Source organism: Ambystoma mexicanum, chromosome 1p, assembly GCF_040938575.1.
Source record: "Ambystoma mexicanum isolate Mex_15411 chromosome 1p, UKY_AmexF1_1, whole genome shotgun sequence".
Classification (NCBI taxonomy): domain Eukaryota; kingdom Metazoa; phylum Chordata; class Amphibia; order Caudata; family Ambystomatidae; genus Ambystoma; species Ambystoma mexicanum.
Genome location: NC_090921.1, coordinates 1,368,682,718 through 1,368,701,826, shown reverse-complemented (window position 1 = coordinate 1,368,701,826; position 19,109 = coordinate 1,368,682,718).

The following is a 19,109-nucleotide window of genomic DNA, read 5'->3' as shown; positions in this document are numbered from 1 at the left end:
AAAGTGTGTAGCTCCGGTGTAAAAATGCTCTCCGATAGAGAATGCGGGTGCTACGTAGATACATACCGTTTAACAGGTACACACCTATATGGCAAATCTGAATACATTGTCTGGCTAAATCTTGGTCCAGCTTCATCCCAAAAAAAAAGAGTACTAAAATACTACCAAGAGATAGAAACAATAGCCACAAATTATCCCAACAGCCAGGACATTTTAAAAAAACAATTGAATTGACACATACTATAAAAACAGAAGCACTGCTTTGGACATGTGTCTGTACTATATAGCCCAAAACTACACCTATAAAAACAACGTCACACCAGATGGGAAACTCGGCAAATATTCAGTTTCAACTTGTAAAGGAAGCCTAGTGAAACATACTGAACCCAGCCCAATTAATCATGTAATGTTATCATTTAAATCTGAGTTATATACAGAATTGTATTACATGTTCCAACTGCACCTTTTTAAACCTTGGAGAAAAGAAGAATTATTAGGTGACTATGGCCCTCATTCCAAGTAGGGCGGTAAGGGATACTGGGCACCGGTAAGGAGACCGGTGCTGTTAATCCCTTACCGCCCTACTACGAGGTCCCTTAGCGGGTCCGAGCTTTAACACCCGGTCTGACCAGGCGTTATGGACGGGACCCGTTAAGGGACTTCAGAGCTAATAATGGTACCGCAATTTGTGGTACCGTTATTTGCGCCTTCCCAATTCCCATTGAGACCTATTGGGGCTCAAATGGGAATGGGGAATGGCTTTTTCAATTGGGACTTACCGGTCCTTCTAAGGTCGGACTGCACCGGTAAGTCCCGATTGAACCATACCGGTGCCGGACCCGTTATTGGAGGCAGTCATGGTGCAAATAGCGCCATGACTACCTCCAATCTCGGAATGAGGCCCAATGACTCATTTGAAGCTGCATTCATAGCAAATGAAAGCAGCATAACAAATGTCAATTTCAAACAATACAAAGAAGTGTTGGACAATGAACGCCAACAAGAGGAAGAACTTGAACCTCAACTAGATAAATACACTCCAGAGGGCAGCAAAGAACCACTTGGGGAAAGACTCATTCTAAATGATGCACAAATAGCCATGAGTCAGTAGAAAATACCATGTATCAATCTGAACAATCTGAAGAAGGCTTGTTAGTGCTGAAATCACAAATAAATGATGAACAACACAGCATTTATCTAGAAGTCACTGAAGAAATTGAACATGGTTTTAAACATGAAACTAAAACTTTGAGCTGTAAAAATTATAATCTTCAGCTCCTGTATGTAAGTGGTGAAGCTGATTCTGGTAAGGCATTCTTAAATAAAATAATCAGCAAATATCTACACACAACAACCTTTTGGTTGCTATAACAGCCCCAACAGGTTTATCTGCCTACAACATATGAGGTTTAAATTTACATTGACTACTGCTCCTCCCAGAAGAACACCAAAACCAATTAGAACACTACACATTATCAGCAGAAGCTGCTACTGATGTACGCAGAATTCTGAAACATATTAAAGTACTCCTAATAGATTAGGTAAGCATAGTGTCCAACTTTGTTGTCTTTAATTATCCTCAAAATGCAAGAAGTCCTAAAAACTGACTAAGAACACCTGTTTGGAGGAAAACACATTATTGTTTTCAGAGACCTCCTACATTCAACACCAGTAAAAGGTCAACCTATTTTCAAAACATTAGGACACACACAATGCTGCAACACACTCGGCAGCATTAGAACTGTAAATATCGGGCAACATTTTCACTACAGAGAACTAACGCAAAACATACATCAGTCTGCAGACCTCACCTATGCTAACATTTTAAAAAGCTTTAGGACTGATCCACTTACTAAAGATGCAAAATCCATCTTAAATAGAAGACTAATCCATGAGTTATATGGGCAAAACACATCTGCTCCTGATGCCATGGAACAATTAACTCAACAAAATTTAAAATTCATTTGTCCTTAATGCCACCCCTTGCAAGCTGCACTCAATTCAATGGGACAATGTTACAATAAGAAATGCACCCCATACTGCATATCAGCACCACAGACAAACTAGAAGTGCACGGCATGACACTCCTTATGTGTCAACAAGCAACAGCAAGACTAAATATCTTAGAAAAATGTATCGCCAGCACAGCTGGATTGGAAAAAATATTAACTATTAACTTTGTGTTTAATTTGCAGACAAATTCTAAAACATAACCTTGGCATAGAACAAGGTTTACTCAATGGAGCAATTGGTACAGTTGTTGACTTCCAAACATATCCGCAAGACAACAACATTCAGTTTGTTAACATCCACTTTGACAAACTAGCCGAAGTTAAAAAGATTGCCCACAGAATATCATGTTTCCTTCTTTTCAAAGACATGTACCTACACAGAGAACAATTTTCTCAGTCTCTTGCATATGCTTTCACTATTCACAAATCACAAGGTTTAACTCTAGATCACGCATTGATCGACATTGGCAGCACAGTCTCGCACTTTCACATCACAGTACACTCAGTGGTCTATTCCTAGTTAACTTTGATGCAAAAAAAATCAATGCTGACATTCCTTGCATTCTAAAATACAACAGGCTACATGCACTCTACAGCCCATCTCGATATGTATTCTGAGAACCTTTAAAAAGAAAACAAAACAAACAGAACCTATGTCATATCTCTCAATAATTCAGCTAAAGAAACAACCAACTGCTTCTCCATAAAATAATACCACCACAAAACTATCTACTACAAACTCAACTGCATGTCCATCAGAAAACAAAGATACATATCTCTGCTCCAAAAATATCTGCAGGCCCATTCAACAATGCAGAGACACCACTCTCTGGTTCATTTAAATTCACCAAAACAACTGTAATAAATTGCTATGCAAATACAACAATCAATCTTCTCTTCCAAATGCCACCCATTGTTCAGAACATTTACTTAAATGGCTCAGACAAGTTGCATTTGCAAATGCTCATTTTTCATAGAAGTGCCACACACAATCCTGACAGCACTTATAAAGTCTGAAGTATAAGGCAGGAACTGGACTACTGTGCAGGAATGGTAACTTTTACGTAAACACACAAGAAGATCCCAAAAATTCCTAATGTACTTACTGCAAGTACTGGAAACCAAAACATTCATATCAATGAAATCTTCCAGATTTCATGCAAGTGGAAACATATATTCACACTCTGCAACCATGTTTCACAAGACCACATCCCTGATTAATAGCAATAGAAAGAGTTACATTAGTTCTAGGTACATGGGAGACAGACCTAGGGTGGGAAACCGGCCCAATATTTCAGGCATACATAACAATCAAAGACAAAATCAAGATCAAAGAAAGAATGGTCCATACCAGACATTGGGAGCACAGAGCAGATTTGACCCCAATACTATAGGATATGGCATTCAGGACAGACCACAGTATGTGGATCGGTTCATTGAAAATGGAAATCACTATAGGGGACAGTTCCCACAAAATGAAAGACAAAACATGAACTATGCCCCACGCCACTAGAATCAATCTCCACCACAAGGGGATCACAACCAAAAAATGGCCACACCACCTCCCACGAATCAAGAGTTCAGAAACCCCTCAAATAGAAATCAATCTCCTGAGAGATACCAGAACAGATACAATCAGCGTGAAAGTAATCAGTACCAGCCTAGGCTGCAAAGAGAAGATTTCAGGGTGATAGACAGATTTCAATGCCTTGAAGCCAAAGTTAAAATGTTGTCTGAGCAAATAGTAACACTCTGTGCAGTTCAAAGCAGCCACAAAGTGAGGGTGCAGAATTTCAAAGGAGTGATCTTATGCGTTCTGACAGCAAGTGACTAAACACTAGCCCCTGCAATGATAAAAGTACAGAATCCAATGAACCAGTTCTGTGTAACAGCCCTGAATTGCTTGCTGATTTAAACATGAAGATGACCATAAATGAGAATGAGGCAGGGGATGCGACCACACATAAAAGGAAGTTTGGTTTAATTTAGCATTGAATCAAACTATCGAAGTGTGTGCAAATGAAAAAGCGAACAGAGAAAATAAACAAGAAATTCCAAAAGAGCAGAGAGACAGATTAAAAAAAGACATCGCATGCCATGATGAAACACCTGACAATGGGGTAGGATTAGTTGTGAAAACATCTTCCCTTGAGAGTCAAAATGCGGATGTGACGCAGACAGAAAAAATGAGTACTCAAAAGGAGGGCACGGTCCAGCCACCTGAGGAGTACTTCGAGCCACATATCTTTCAAGAGACTAAAAAGACTAATATTGTGCCAGATGCAAATAGGTACTCCGAGTCCAAAAATGACAAGTTACCATGTGATGTTTATGAGCATGTTCAGTTAAAACACTGCAGTGTGAACGCCAATGGTGCCCGAACAGAGGGGCGAACAGTGCCTACACTCCAGATGACTCCTGAACATGGAAAGATAGACAAAGGTTCCCAAAATGAGATGGGCAAAAAGGAGGGAAAGATATCCTTTCACTTGCCCCTGTACGTGGCAAAAAGTGAGAGGGGCCTGAGAAAAGTGAGTCCTTAAATCAGCAGAAATTCACACTTTCTGTGTGTATTGGAAAAAGTTGAGGACAGGTTTTATACTTCCATTACTGTGGAAGAGAAGTGCAATGCATTAGCAATGATTGAAAAAGGTGCATAGGCCACAATCATGTCCAAAGAGTTGGTAAAAAATATCAATGAAGGGGGATCCCCACAAAATCAGATCAGAGTGAGACAAAATGAAGGCCCAGTACATAATTTCAATGGTGAGGTGGTACCTATCGAAGGTGTCACTGAGGTTGACATGAAGATAGGAGAACACAGGATGAGACAGGAAGTGTTCATCACATCTATCAGTGAAATTCCATTCTTGATGGGAACAGATTGTCTAAAGAGCTTGTTGCCCCTCATTGATGGAGTAAATGGTGTTTTGTGGTCTCTAATAAAAAAACATTAAGGCCTAAGAATGTAAAGTCACAAAACAGCAGTGTAAATGAATGCCATACTGTTGCTAAATCAAATGATGCAGTGGAGGTGTATCTTCAAAATGGCTCTGTGCCTAGTGTCACTGTCATCCTAACGTGTCAGGGTGAAATGCAAAGTGAAAAAGAAGCAATCCATGCATATTTATTAGGATCCTAGAAAGAAATGGCCAACTGCAGAATGTTATCCCTGAGATAACCACAGAAACACATATTGCAACCCTTTCTGAAATACACATGGGAGATGAGCAGCCATGGATCCAAATTGGTGTAGATGGTTATTCTGAAATGATAAAAGCCACGTTAGCACTTGAACATGAAAGGAGTTTTATTAATGAGAAAATATTCCAGCAAATGATGGAAAGGGAGGAGATCCCGAAATTCAGAATTAAAAACCAACACGTATTTGGTTTAGATGAGCTGGACTCAGGGAATACATTGTAGGTAGATGCATGCTAAAAATTACCATTGGCCCAAAAACTATCTGTCACAATGTGTGGATAGTAAGTGGGACACAACATGTTTTTTGGGAAATGACATTATGCACATTATGAGTATGTGTATGTGTATGATGTTGGATTTCCTTTACCAAAAAGTGTGGTCCCGACTAGGAGGACCTGCACCTGATTTTGAAGAAAAGAGACAGGCTTATCATTGTGTGCAGTTGGTGCCATATGCAATTGAGCTACAGGTGAAGAAGGATGTTACCATTCCTGCATTCACCAGACAAGTCACTATAATACTAAAGCACAGAAATGGTCAACAGATGAAGGATTCAAATGCATTTGTGTTCATAAATGAATCCATGAAGCAGCAACGGTTAGAATGTGAATATACACCAGTGGTGGAGATTGGGTAAGGGCCCATCAAAATCATGGTAAATAATAAAGGGTGTCAAGATATTTATTTGGAAGAGAATTAAGCGTTAGGAAGGGCAATGCAAAAATCACATTACACTGCAGATTTCAACAATACAGTGATTGGGAACATCCCTGAGAAATATGTGAATGCACAGGGTGAATTGCCAGAGTCTCTGGATTCTCAACCTAAAGGGATATTCAAAATTCAGTCTGAGTATCCTTATGATTCCAACAAGACAGTGTGCTGTCACCAGACGAATTGCATATTATTTGATTTAAGTGAAAACAAAATAGAAAATCAGCCTATTGAAATGAATGTGGATGTTCCAAAATATTTAAAGGTGGCAACTCTGCAAAGAGATACTGCCACACGACTGGAAGAAAGCACAAAGGTTCCTCCATTAGAGAACTTTCCAGAATTTTCAAAAATGATAGAGGAGAAAGTTCTGGCAGCAGATGCATGTGATAATGAAGAGGATAGCAATGAGTTGAGAAAAATATTTATGGAATGTAAAGTGTTTTTTTCCAAGGATGCTTATGATTGCGCCCTAACTGATTTGCATGTTGCCACATCACCAGAGGGATATGGTAGAAATCTGGTATTTGTGTGTCAATATCGGTTACCACTGGCATGCTTGGAGTCACTAGCAGAGATAATAAAACATTTAGAATGAAAAGGAATTATTAGACCCATTCATAGTTCTTCAAACACTCCCATTTTGGGCGTGTTAAAGCCAAATGGTCAATGGCGTCTGTGTGCAGACTTGAGGGAATTAAACAAAAGAGTATCAGTGTCTAGATGGCTGCTCCCATTTATTGATCAAAGCCTCGTACAGGTTCATGGGTCAAAAGTGTTTACCACATTGGACATTACATCTGGGTACTGGTGTGTGCCATTGGCTGAGGACATCCAAAATGTGTTCACATTTTCATTTGATAAAACGCAATACGCTTGGTCCAGAACACCATTTGGGTATGTCAATAGTGGGAGTGAATTTGGTATATTTTTGAGAAAAGTACTCCCAGATGCATCAGAAAGGGGAACAATAGTTTATGTTGATGATGTTTTGATTAAAAATGGAAGCCTGAGGAGTAATTTTGATGAGATTAGGCATGTTCTTGGCCAAATACAGAAAGCAGGAGCCAAATTATCCTTGCAGAAGGCCCAATGGTGCAAAAAGAAAGTACATGTCTTTGGCCATGAAGTGACAGAACATGGGTTGAATCCACAAAAGAAAAAGGTTGAAGCAATACAGAAATTGAAAAATCCTACTAACCTGAAGGGATTGAAAAGTTTACTAGGGATGACGGGATGTAACAGGAAATGTATTGAAAAATATGCTGAGATCACTCAACCCTTAACTAAATTACTGAAGCAGAGTACACCCTGGAAACAGGAAAAAGAGCAATCTGAAGCAGTAGAGAGATTGAACGAGTGTCTCATGAAGGTGCCATGTTTGGCCTATCCCATAAAGAACCAAGATTTATTTCTGGAAATAGGGTTTCCAGACCAGTGTATGTCAGCTGTGTTATCTCAGAGGCATGATTTAAATCATACAATTATCACCTATGCGAGCAAGGCGTTATCACAGGTTGAAACTAAATTCAGTGAATGTGAAAAGGCTCTTCTGACCAATGTCTGAGCGTTGCAGAATTTTCGTCCTATTATTCAGTGAGAAAAAGTGAGCATTGAAACAAATTAACAACTTTTGCAATTTTTACAAAGTAAAAGGATTAGATCAGGTGAGCTGGCACAGTCTAGGATTACTACATGGACATTGGTATTACAGGGATTCCCTGTAGAAGTAAGATATAGACAGATTAAAAATAGCCCAATTTCTCATGTGCTAGCAGATCTACATGATTGTGCAGCTAAATGTGCCTCTGATGAAATAGAAATAGAGCCCAGTTTGTATAAATTCGAACCATCATCACACACATTTTTTTATGAAAATGTGTGCGAAGATTTGCCAACAGTGTATGTAGATGGATGTGCGTGTCATATAGAAAATTATTCTGAAAAGCAACTGGTGAAAGGGATAGGAAATGTCTGGATAAACTGTGAAGACATTCCTAGTATAGGGATGAGAATGGGAGCCAGCAGTAGCCAAATAGCGGAGTTAGCTGCCATTCATAAGGCGGTACTTACTGCAGTTGAAAATACATTCAAAGAAATTATCCTAGTAACTGATTCTGATTATGCCCGAAACAGTTTTGTGGAGTATTTACCTGGCTGGAAGGCGAAGGGTATGCTCACATATAACAAAAAGCCATTCAAACATGGGAAAATGATCTACGCTATAGATAAAGAAGTATCAGAGAATGGTTTAATAATACACTGCAGAAAAATTAGTGGACATTTAAAGAAACCAGGAGAGGATAAGCAGGGAAATGATGAAGCCAAGATCAATTAGCCAAGATTGGGGCTGTAATGGGAGAATTATCCCCCATTGAGCACCTAATTGGTGAAATACAGGTGGATGCAGTTACATGCTCAAAATCTCCAAAAGAGGTTGAACAGCCTTTGACACAATGGAGCTATGATACTCCAGATCAAGACCTGATTGAAGCACAAAAAGAAGACCTAGGGCCTCATTAGCTATTAGCGCCATGGCTGCCTCCATACCGGGCTCCAATACCGGGTTCCTGCAATGAGGAATTACTGGGTCATTCCGACATTGGAGGACCCAGTAATTCCTCCTTGCAGGAACCCATCCCCATTCCCATTTGAGCCCCCATAGGGCTCAATGGGAATGGGGAGGGAGCTAATAATGGCGCCGTCAATAACGGCCCGTTATTAGCTCCCTCTTCCCCTCGCGGGACCCGCCAAGGATGCCTGGTTTTACCAGGCGTCCTTGGCGGGTACCGCAAAGGGAACCGTATAATCAGTGCTCCCATAATGAAGGGTGCCTGTCCCGTACCGGCACCCTTCATTACGGGAGCACCAGGGTTATAATGAGGCCCCTAGTGTTCCATATATTTTACAAGCATTTGGTAGATCCAGAACAAAATCCTCTATCTGAAAATGATTGCAATGGAAAGGAAGAGCTGAGAGTGTTGTTAAAGAATAAAAAGAGAATTAAGCTACAGGATGGTTTGATGATTAGTGAATCTCTAACAGTACAAATGCAGTGGGTGGTGCCCCTTTCATTCAGAGGGCTATTGTTACACCACGCACATGACGCAATAACTGTAGGACACAGGGGTTCACAAAAAACCTTCGAAATATTGAAGGACTATGCTTACTGGCTGCATATGTCCCAAGATTCGGAACTGTACACTACGGGGTGTCTTGTAGCTGCACAATTTAAACCTGCCTCACCAATGCATAGAGCTCCATTAATGAAAATAGGTCTAACATTTCCGTGGTCAGATTTGCAAATCGACTATGTTGGGCCTGTAAAAAGATCGGCCAGAGGAAATAAGTATTTGTTAACGGTCGTATGTCTAATGTCAAAGTGGGTGGAGTGCATTCCTGCACCATACTGTAGTGCACAAACAGCAGCCACATTATTGGTTACCCCAGAGGATAGAATCAGACAGGGGGAAGTCATTTCACTAGTGCCTTGATGAGCAAGGTGTGGCAGATATTGGGGGTAAAGAGGAAATTGCATATATCCTATAGGCCGTCTTCCTCAGGGAATGTAGAGAGAAGCAATAGATCTATAGCAGAGATACTAAAAAAGTTTGTAGCAGAGGCAGGTTCCAGTTGGGATCTACTGTTACCTTTAGTATAAATGGCCATTAGGTCAACTCCTGCTAAAGCAACAGGCATCAGCCCTCATTAAATATTGACAGGAAGAAAAATGGTACTGCCACAACATGTATTGTACAGGACACATGAGCAAACACTTGTGAGTGCATCCACAGTTCACGAATATGTGGAGGAAGCACTTGCAACATGCATTTGCATTTGTACAGCAGATTCTGGAGGGAGCTGCTGAAAGTGCAAAGACCTCTTAAAATAATAAGACATCTGTAAACGAATACAAAATAGGTGATCAGGTGTACAAATACCACTTTGGGAAGAACATGCACAAAAATTCAAAATTTCTCACGGCATGGCAAGGGCCGTTTGAGAATGTAGATAAAATATCCCCTGTTGTGTAGAAAATTATCAAGAAGGAGGGTGAGACGGTGACAGAGCGGTTTGTTCATGTCAACCAAATTAAGCCCTGCCACCCAAAGCATGAGGTGAGAAGGCTTGAGCGATTTGAGACTAATTGAATATACTGAATGCAATGAAAATAAAGGTAACAGCTTAATTGAGGTAATAATCATTAAATCACAGTACGTATCTCTATTGGCAGATACGTTAAGCAGAGACTGATTCATAATGCATGTAACCTAATAACATGAGGGCATGTGTAAGGTAGTATAGACTTCACTCCATGAGTAATAAAAATATTGTTTGGTGAGCAAGCAGAAGCAAACAGAAATGCCACATGTAACCTTTAAAATGGTGAATTATTTTCATTAAGAGGTGCTGAATCAGACTGAGCTATCATATATTTGTATAGTACCCAATGAGATTGGGCAAAATGGAATGGAGTTGTAAAATATTATAGAGGGGCGTGTATTTGGTTGGGAATTATTGTGATGCAAGGTGTAAATGTTGTCTTGTTTTTCTATAATATGTGTTTGATTGCAGGTATTCAAAGTGGCAAATCCAGGGAACCATGGTGTTTTGAGAATCCAGTTTTTTTAGGCTTGGTAGTAGAAAAGGGATAGAACATTTTTTATGCTATGTACTTAACCTGATTCTTTTCTGTTCATCTTAGATAACACTAACCTATTATCCCGGCAGGTCCGGTTCCTTGAGATGATGGGATTGGAGACCACAGGAGGAAGCCCCAGAGAGCCCCTAGATTGAAGATTGGGGTTGAAGATGAAAAACCTAAGGTACCAAAATAGATGACATCTGTGAAGGAGACTCCATGGAGTGCCGGACCGGAGAAATTCGTGTGATGACGCTGTTATGTGCAAAATGGTGCAGAGACTGATGGACCGGACATCCTTATAGCGTGATTCTGGGTACCAGGAAATGAACATAATTAATCTTCATTTTGCCTGGTTCATTTTCAGTTTGTTTTGTTTTTTCATTTGTTGCTGATGGAGCATATTACTGTGCTGTGTTCTACCAGTTTGGACTTGAACTGGGGACAATGGAGGTTGTTTTTATTTATTTCTTTTTTCTTTTTTTCTTTTGTGACATTATATTTCGTTAAAAAAAATGCTTACTCCATAAAATATGTACATATAGACAGAGACTGTAATTCAAAACCGATGGTGATATTATGGAGTGTAGACTTTCCAAGTACATGTTGACTGTTGGGTAGGGACACTTCAGTTGGGAATGAACACATATTTTATTCTATTACATATGCACATGCGTATGTGGACTGATGTACAGACTTTCTTTACTTTATTTAATTTTTAATTTACATTGTGACATTTATTCACTAAGAGATATACTTCATCTTTATTGCTGTGGCATTATTTTCAACTGTTATTTTTCTAATGGTTGATATTGAGCTATCTCAGAGACATTGCTTGATTGTTGTTCCTCCAGCTATGACATCGCAAGCGGTCATAGCTGTCAGAAAAGGAGAGTATATGTAAGAATTTATGTCAGTAATTTTAAAAGCAGTCAACAGAATGAGTGCAGATGACAGTGATTTCAATAAAAGCAGCCAGTTCAATGGGTGCAAGTGGTATTACAGGACAGCACTTTCAGTGGGGTTAGTGTAAAAGCAGAAAAGAGACAGTGGGGGGCATTCCGAGTCGGGCGGTAAGGGTTAACGGTCACCGGTAACGAGACCGGTGCCGTTAAACCCTTACCGCCCTATTCCGAGTTCCCTTTGCGGGTTGGAACGTAACGCCTGCTTTTTGCAGGCGTTAAAAAACCAACCCGCAAAGGGACCTTGGAGCTAATTACGGCACCGTAATTCACGGTGCCGTAATTAGCGCCTTCCCCATTCGCCATTCCCATTGAGTCCTATGGGGCAAAAATGGGAATGGGGAAGGGCCCATGGCGAATGGGGAATTACCGACCCCGCCAACCTTGGAATGGGGCGGTAATTCCGCCATTCACCATGGCGGAGACGGAAAGATAACGGCGTCAACCAAGGGGCTAATAGCGCCTTGGTTAACGCCAGGGTTCAGAATGTGGCCCAGTAAATTATGTAAAGCAGGTAGAACGCCACATTGGGTCATTATGACAGTGAATTAGGCCTTCAATGGCAAAATAGAATGTTTGCAAAAAGACAGTAGATTCAAAGTGTATGGTGCATACACATAAAATTATGGGAATTCCCATCTGTGTAAGGTTGCATTGATAAAAATAACCCAGATTAACTAAATCCCCTTATTAAATGACACCCCAGTAACTAATTAGTTCTCCTGATTAACATTCCAATGCAATGTCAGTGAACACAGGTGGAAATTCTGTCTTATTTTTCTCTCTATGCTCGCTCCATGGAAAAGAAATATGTACTGTAAAAAAAAAAATGTATGGACTGTCTTTCTGCATTCTGAGGCTTCTCTGTCTGCTCAGGAAATAAGCTGATACACAGACACGCTCTCGTGAGTGATTGGACAGTGGGATCAGGAGCTTAGAAGTTGCTTAGACACATCAGAAAGAAGGCAGTTTTAGTCTTGATTGACAGGCAGATTAAATAAATAGGGGGTGAACTGAAGGGTTGGGGTCTTCTGCTGGATTCTGCTTGTTGCTGGCTGCGGAGAGCATTCAGAGGCTGTATTCCTGGCAAAGTCTGCTGGGAGTCCAAGGCCATCTTTCTGGAGCGCAAAGTGACAGTGTAGGCTTGCAGCATTTCATCGCAGACAGGCAGGAGTGGGAGAGTGGCCATCCTGATAAGCACAAAACTTCAGAACCCCATGTAAGTCAAATAGAATTGAGAGCGCAGAATGAATGGGAATTATCTGTGTTCAGATAGACAGGAATGTATCAGTAATTTTAACGCAATTATTGCTTGGTTTTCTTTCGCACAAAACTAACAAAAATAAGAAAAAGTTGTGCAATGCATGTTTATCTTTTTGTCTCTTAGGAAACCACGGCAATGTAATATATTGGTAAGACGTGACACATATTTTGTTGTGAAATTAATTCTGATTTTATTCCAATAATGGCATGTTCTTATAAATACACACACTTAAAGTGGGTGAATATTGACTTGGTGTAAGGTTTATTTTATGTCTCTGTTGACTTCTCTTGAGCTGAGGGGAGGTAATTGGAAGGTTTTCTAGTGTCTACACCATGGTGCTAAAGAAAAGCATTTACCGCCGTAGGTAAAGTAAGAAATAAAAGGGGCAATACAAAAAGCAAGCCAGAAAGACTGTGTGTTTGTATGTATGTGTTCAGCCATGCATGCTGGGCCTGAACAGTGCCCTTCAAGGGCATAAACTGGTGGTGTAGATAAGTAATCAGCACAATCTATGTGCAATATATGCATAATGTATACAATTTATGCCCACAGTTGGTTTCTTCTAAATGTGCTAAGTCTGAGTGTCCATGCCTATAGTCAACCGAAAGTAGATCGTAATTGTAAAGGGTGAAGGTTTGTCTCATCATATAGGGCTGTGTTATGAATATGCTCACCAGTATACCACAATAAAAAAATGCTGCCAAGTTAGGTAACAGCACAAGGCAAAAAACCCTTACAGCTCCCAGTTGACAAAATCCATTCAGACTTTGCAGAAATTTTCAGGGTTCGGTCTATAAGCATTCTAAAATCTTTTGTGCACATTCATCAAACGGCAACAAAGTTATAACCCATCAAAAATGTTGAAGCCCCCCCTCTAATTTTGCCACATCTTCACAAAATCTCACCAACCTTTGCAAATACATTCAAATCTGGTTCTTACATATTTTTGCAAACCTATGTGCAGATTTGTGAAATGGCATCACATTTACAAACCTTTCAAATATTTTGGGACACCCTCTTATTTTGTTCCCTCTGGGCAAAACAGGACCAGAATTTTGTAGAACCATTCCAGGTCACATCTAGAATAATATCATAAGACATCTCACAGTTTCATTCAGCGGCACCAAAGTTACACACCATCCAAAAACTGCTTTTCACCAACCCTGTAATGCAAAAATATGTATGATGCTGTGTAATATATTCAAGGAAAAAACTTTAGTTGCAGGGACATTAAGGTGAGAACTTAACACAACGACACCTCTGAAATTCACCTAAAGCCACCTTAACTTCGCACCCCCTGTTGTGCAGCCTATGACCACAATGATGACATCACAGATCACATCACTGATGACATCACGAATTACATTACAGCAGTAACCGGCATTAAGGATGGCCTTCAGCCATGGTAAGAGTGCATGGCCGAATATATTTTAACACATTAATGAGTACTAATAATGGCTTTCAGTCATGGACACTGGCCACAGTCTTTACCCATGTGCACTGTATCTTTTAAAACACTAATAAACCACCAACCATAGACTTTGGATTTCACCAGTGGCTACAGCTTTTAGTTGTGTCCACTGTATATTATATACACTGATGAGACACTAGCCATAGACTTTAGTACAATACTGGCCAGTGGACAAAATCTTTGGCTGTGTCCAATATATATTCTAACATATATATGGGCCACTAGTCATGGCCTTTGACCTTGACAAGTTTGTGCATCTTTTGGCCATGTCTCTGTATATTTTTTTTTTTAAATGCAATACGAGATGGGCTTCAGCCGTGGCCGCTATGTATTATACAACATTAACTAACCACTAGCTGTGGCCTTTCGGCCATGCCCACTGTATATTATATACACTAACCAGTCACTAGCCATGGTCTTCAACACAATACTAGCCAGTGGCCACGGCCTTTGACTGTGCCGACTGTATATCTAACATATTAATGGGCACTAGCTATGGCCTTTAGCCATGGCCACTGACTACAGCTTTCAACGTTGCCCACTGTATATTTTAAAAGGATGTATGTGAAAATACTGAACGAGAAAGAGCATGCAGCAAAAAATCAAAATTAATTTGTTCGTAAAGTACAATCATTTCTTATTGGTGAATTAGTGTTAGTAGTACATGTGCGGGTATTAACACCCTTCAATTATAAGTTAAAAGTGAAGCTAGCATGCAGAATTAATGATAGAAAATAAGAGGCACATCACATGATTGTGTATGATCAACTCCCATGTCTCCCAGCGATGCCAGTTCCTTTTTTTAAATTGTTATATTTCTTTATTTGTCTGCCTGCCCAACAAGTTAAGGTGGCTTTAGCAGAATTTCAGGTGTTTTGTTGCATTAAGTTCTCACTTTATCTTTCCTGCAACAAAAATGTTATCCTTGAATTTCAAAAGTTTTGTAACAATGTATTGCTCACCTTAACGTCCCACAACTGGTCAGTGGGCACAGCCTTTGGCCGTGCCTAATATCCATTTTAAAACACTACCAGACCACTAGCCAGTGGGAACAGCTGAACACTACCAAATCATTTCCATCTGTCTTTTGACAGTGGTATTGTTATGTATAAAATATTGCATACTTTGAGAACTCACAATGTTGTTAGAGTGAGATTAGGGGGCCGATTCATAGAATAAAATAGCACTGAAAAACGGACGCTTGTGTGCAACACATAGCCTGTGGCTTACCTTGCGCTGAATCCGTGCAGGTCCAACACGTCACTGCGACACCACGAACACCTTGCGCGAGATGCCCAGCGAATGCACATACCCTCTAGCGCAGCCACCTAAAAAGGGGGCAGAACGCGTTGAATGTGGAACAACAAGTATAAATGTGGGCGTTACGTGGAAGTACCACAGTAAAATACTTGCAACATGCGCTAACAACACGTATTCATGGAATTGAACAGTGCTCTCCTGCGTGTGGAAAAAGATGCGCTAATCCGGAAACACATCCGCCAACCGAAAGCAGGCGTAAGAGTCACCGTGCATCAAAAACAATCCATAAAAAGGGCATGCAAAAAACCAACGCGCTATACAGCTAAGATGAATGTCAAATTTATTTCGCAGCAGTGATCACAGGACACTGCAGGAGGAGGAAGATAGCCAGGGCATGCTTTTTTTTACCCAGGACCAGCCTTTTGGGATGCCTGATGACCAGGTCTATGGCAGGCATAGGTTAACACCCCATGTCATATTAGACCTGGTCACGGAGTGGGAAGATGACCTCACATCATCCACCCTGTGCTCCCAAGCACTGAGCCCCTTGGAAAAGGTGCTCAATGTACTGCATTTTTTGGCCACTGGGTCATTTCAACGGACAACTGCCATTGTCGGGGCATTTCACAGGCCACGCAGTCACGCTGCCTATACCATGTGTTGGCAATCATGACTTCATGCCCGTCAGTCCACAGGCACATATACATGCCCAGAACACCAGCAGAAAGGCAGGATGTGATCCAGGTCTTTCACACGGTGGCACACTTCCCTAAAGTGCTTGGTGCCCTCGATTGCACCCATGTGACAATACGTCCACCCAGGGCGACATAGCACATCTATCGCAATCGCAAGCACTGGCATTCCATCAACATGTAGGTTGTATGTGATGCCAAGGGAATCATCACCTCTGTATATGCCAACTATCCGGGGTCCACCCATGATAGTTTCATATTCAGAATGTCACCCCTACAGCGGGCCCAGGAAGCTGGGAGGCATGGCAACACATGGCTCATTGGTGAGTGCAAATGCCCCTGCAAATGCATGCATGTCTCACACAGACCAAACCACACCACTGACAACCCATCTCACCTCTACAGGGGACAGTGCCTACCCTCTGAGCACTTACATGATGACGCCAATACAGAACCACACCACAACACCTCAGGTAAGATACAATGCAGCCCATATTGCAACTAGGGGCAGAGTGGAGCGCACATTTGGAGTGCTAAAGTCACGCTTCCGCTCCCTTGACCACTTTGGTGGTGAGCTACTATATAAGCCACAAGTAGTGTGCAGGATCATTGTGGCAGCATGTGTCCTGCACAACGTTGCAACACGGCGTGGCTTACCGGTGGACATGGTGGTGCCCCCACATCCCCAACCACAGGCACGGAAGCTGCACATGGGAGGGGAAAGGGCATGTGGTGAGGTTGCCCATACCCTTCTTGTGGCACAATTCTTCACCTATAATCCAATCCCTGTGGAGTGCACACAGGCCTGGCACATGCCGGTTGACAATCAATGATGACAATCATCTGTCCCAACCTTAACACCCTGAGAATGTGTCCTTGGAAGTGCTACATTGTGTGCATCCCTTAGTACTAAAAGTATCTCAATCTGGTGTCCACAAAAGGAACACATGGAAAATGGAGTATGAGAGAAATGGCATGACAAAGTACACATCTAAATGCAGGTATGCCACCTAAACCCTCCACACTTCATGTCACCTGCTTGACACACCTTCCCATGGCATGCAATGTCTAAACAGAGAAATAAATGGCCAACACATAACACTACTGTCACAAAGAGTGCAACAATCAACCTACAAAGTCCAGAAATAACTCACTCATCAATACAATCATGTACACAGGAACATCAATTGGCCAGTACAACAAACCAGAAACACAGGACACAAGATTTAATCTGTCTGACCGTGACCATACCCAAATGCACATGTGCCTCAATGTGTTGTGACTTTCACATGCCACCCTTCTAAATTGCACCATTCTAATTTCGTGTGGCACTGTTAACCAAAGAGGGCCAGGCAATCACATACAGCATGAAGGCTAACGACAATGGAGACAGTCAAGGCAATACATGAAGATGGAACATGAACAAATGATGCATCTTAATGTACGAACATAAAATGATGGCAACCATGCACTGGACACACAATCATGAATCCCACTAGGGGTGTATACACAGGTTGGACTTGAGACTTGACCCCACAGATAGAATGGAAGCCCAATGCCACATGTAAGTTACTTTCACATGCTGCCATCCTAGCAAGTCCATGGAAAGGGGAAGCAGGAGTGGCATATGTGTCTGGACCCAAGGCACAAACACCAACTCGAGACAAACCTCTATGGGACCAACTTGAACCTACAGTGGATGCCATCGGCTGCCACACAAAGCAACACAATGTCACATAAATGCACAATAGACAAAAAACTAATTAAAACAATCAAAAATGCCCATAGTGGCCTGGGGGGTCAGAGGGCACCCAGGAGGGAGGAGGTGCAGGGTGCACATCAACCCCACATGTGTGGATGTTAAAAAGAAATCTCCATGGGTTAATGGGCCGCAAGGATATGATGGAGTGAGAGACCCGGCACTGCTGTCACCACTCTCTGGTGCTGCATCAGAATGTGGTAGTGGAAAGGGAGGATAACCACATATAGCACTGTTCTGATCCTCCATTGCAGTGGCCAAGTGGGAGTGAGATGCTTGCATCTGCAACATGATGGCCCGGAGGTCTCTGTGCATCACCTCAGGAGATGCATGCTGTTCCTCCGTGATGGTATGAGTCATCATTTGCATCTGCTGTTAAGACCATCTATTGCTGGATGCCTTGAGTGCAGTCAGTGTAACCATGCGGGACTTATACTCTGACCTCGGGGCTTCCCTGTTGTCCTGACCCTCTGCAGCCAAGATGCACGCAGAGCCTTCAGTTCTGCCCGTCGGCTCCTGTTGCTGGACACCATTTTCAGACTGAGAGAGTGGCATGTGGACCGCAATGCCTGCTGCTGGCGCTCCACCTGTCTTGCTGGCGGTATAATGGAATTGTAATCAAAAAAGAAGGCACAGTCCCAAAATTTTTTGTTCACGGGGGAGAAATTCTCAAACGGGACCCAATGGTAGGGAAAACAAAAGTGCCGGAAGGCACAGAGAATTAATTACCCCTCACTACTCTAACTCTAGAGATACAAAGAGATCCAAATATTATAGTCACGTAGACCTAAACCAGACAAAACATCACTACCATTAAACATGTGGGACTAGACAAAGAAAGGCATTCACCCAGAGAAAATACTAGAAAATACTTTTAATCATGTGAATATTAAAAAACAGAATCAATTCCTACATCAAGGTATCAAAGAGATACCAAGGAGCTAAAAAGACATAAAATACACATATGAATACAAAAATGTGTCAAACAATGACCCTATTTTAGAACAAATTCATAAGCTATATTGTCAGTCTTTAGACATTAGCTGAGGCATAGGTTGTCGACATGTTTCGGCCTACACAGAAATTGGACATTTCCTCAAATGTCCATTCCGAAATAAGTATTGTGGCC